The 2,668-nt window shown below is 37.2% G+C and overlaps 1 pseudogene; it reads right to left on the bottom strand.

The window, feature by feature from the left end:
* Positions 1 to 574: 574 nt before the first annotated feature.
* LOC113920928 lies at positions 575 to 885 on the bottom strand (annotated as a pseudogene).
* Positions 886 to 2,668: the final 1,783 nt, after the last annotated feature.

Below are 2,668 nucleotides of genomic sequence, written 5' to 3'. Positions count from 1 at the left end.
CCCCAAGATTGGTGGTATCGCTTTTATTGAGGTGAGTATCCAACGGACAGGTCTCCTGCTGCGTTTTGTACTCCAGAGCAGAACACGGAGATCTAGCAGAGCTGGACCTAAGATTCTGAGAAGGGGAATCCAGACCTTGAGCTGTAACTGCATGCTTCAAAAAACCACAAGATTCTCTAAGGGTGGGAGAACACCACAGTTCAAGCATTCTCATTCATTGTAGTTGACAATGAAGCACAGACCCTGTGGCCACCACTTCAGATCCATAGAATTCCCTCGAAATGCAGGCTTTCAAGGAATGAGTTTTAGTTTAATTCTCACCTCTCCCATAATCTTTTTCTTTTTCTTTTTTTTTTAGTCTAAGCAAAAGACATGCCCTTAGAGCTTTATTAATGTATTAAAGGAAGACAACCCACCTTATTATCAAGAGAAACTGTAATCCATGTAGCGTCTGATAGAGAAAACATTGATTTTGATACATTATCTTCTTTCATTCAAATACCAGTCTGATCACACATGGTCCAAGAATACTCAAATAATAAGCCACATATAAACAGACGTTAAAGATTGGTCTTCAAACATTATAGCCAATGATGCCACGCTTGCGTATGATCTCACCGACATAAAACCACATCCATACCTCGGTGGCCACCAAACCATTCAGCAGAGTTTCCTTAACTGTGAGCTGTTTGAAGCTACCAGTTTGAGCACTCTTGACTATTTTTTTCAAGCTCTGAATAGCTGTAGGGATCTCAGCAGGGGCTGGAGGAACCAGCTCAACCTTGGCATAGTGCCAAAATGTGGCCAGTCCAGGCTTTCAGTAAGTCACAGCAGCGTTCACCAGCATGGGGTCTTCTCTGTGAGGTTACAGACAAACTGGGCCATGGTTCCAAGCTGGAGGGTCTCCCATAATCTTCTAAAATAAAAGCCTGTGCTCTCTCCTTTTAAACATTTTTGTCTCTTATTTTCTTGCTTTGCCTAATTGCACTGACTAGCATCTGAAAGAAAATATGAAAAATAATGTTAATAGGACAATCATTTTTCCTAACAATGTTCCATCACTGAACACTTAAGAATCATATATATGGGGTGCCTGCGTGGCTCAGTTGGTTAGGCGACTGCCTTCGGCTCAGGTCATGATCCTGGAGTCCCAGGATCGAGTCCCACATCGGGGTCCCTCCTCGGCGAGAAGTCTGCTTCTCCCTCTGACCCTCCCCCCTCTCATGTGCTCTCTCTCTCTCTCTTTCTCTCTCTCAAATAAATAAATAAAATCTTAAAAAAAAGAATCATATATATGAATATAATTGTTCTCCCTGTATATGTATATATATATGTATGTATGTATGAATCATCTTGCATATTTTCACAAAATCTGAATTTATCTGATTGTTTTATCTTGGTGTTATTTAACTTTACCATTACCTCTTCCTCCTCCTCTTCTTTCTTCTTTCTTCTTTCTCCTCCTCCCCCTCCCCCTTCTTCTTCTTCTTCTTCTTCTTCTTCTTCTTCTTCTTCTTTTTTCTTCTTCTTCTTTCTTCTTCTTCTTCTTCTTCTTCTTCTTCTTCTTCTTCTTCTTCTTCTTCTTCTTCTTCTTCTTTTTTCTTCTTCTTTCTTCTTCTTCTTCTTTCTTCTTCTTCTTCTTTCTTCTTCTTCTTCTTCTTCTTCTTCTTCTTCTTCTTCTAGAATGACTGTGGAGGAGAGGGGTGGGAAGAACAGAGGGAGACGGAGAGAAAGAATCTTAAGCAGGCCTCACACCCAGCACAGAGCGCAATCTCAAGACTCTGACATCATGACCTGAACCAACATCAAGAGTCGGAGGCTTAACCAACTAAGCCACCCAGGTGTCCCACTCCATTACCACTTCTGTTTCTCATAAACAGGAAGGTAGAGTTAGGGACTGCCAACAAAGAATTCCAAAGTTTTGTTTGAAGTTCTTCAGGTTTCTCCAAAACAGTTTATATTCTTTAGAGTGTTTGCTTATTATGATGTATATATAAATTTTTATCCAGACAAAGATGGAATTTCGTCAAAAACTTTTCCTACCTATCAAAATAATTACATGGATTTTATCCTTTAATTTAAATGTACTGAATTATATTTAATAAATTTTATCATGTTAAACCATATTTGCAGTCCTTGGGATAAACCTTACTAGAGTTATATTGAGCAATTTTTAACACATAGTTTTATTCTGTGTATTTTTAAATATTGGTCTTTAGTGTTGTGCTATATTTCTTCAGTGTTGGTATCTTAGCCACATGGCTTTATAACAAGAAATAGAAAGCAGACGTTTTTCTTTTTTTCTGGAATAATTCACTTGACATGAAAATTAGATGTTCCATGATTAGATTGATAAAGTTCAATTATGCAATCATCTCAACCTAATGATTTTTTAAGTACAGATCTTTTAGTTCTCACAAAACAGTGTGAGTTTTTACGTCTTGTTATTTGTATTCTTGTGTTTTGTATTTCATTCCCTTCTTAGGTTCATTTTAGATAGTTTAATTTTAAAACAATATAACATATATCTGAGTTGTCAATTTATTAACATGCAGTTGGGTAAAACAGTGAAATATTAAAATTCTTTAATGTCATCAATATGTATTTTTCTTTTCTCCTATCTAATGTTATGTTTGTGCTGCATTTTATTCCGTTTCCTTGAATGGGC

The sequence above is a fragment of the Zalophus californianus genome, chromosome 3 (genome assembly GCF_009762305.2).
Source record: "Zalophus californianus isolate mZalCal1 chromosome 3, mZalCal1.pri.v2, whole genome shotgun sequence".
Classification (NCBI taxonomy): Eukaryota; Metazoa; Chordata; class Mammalia; order Carnivora; family Otariidae; genus Zalophus; species Zalophus californianus.
This window is presented reverse-complemented; position numbering and strand designations above follow the sequence as displayed.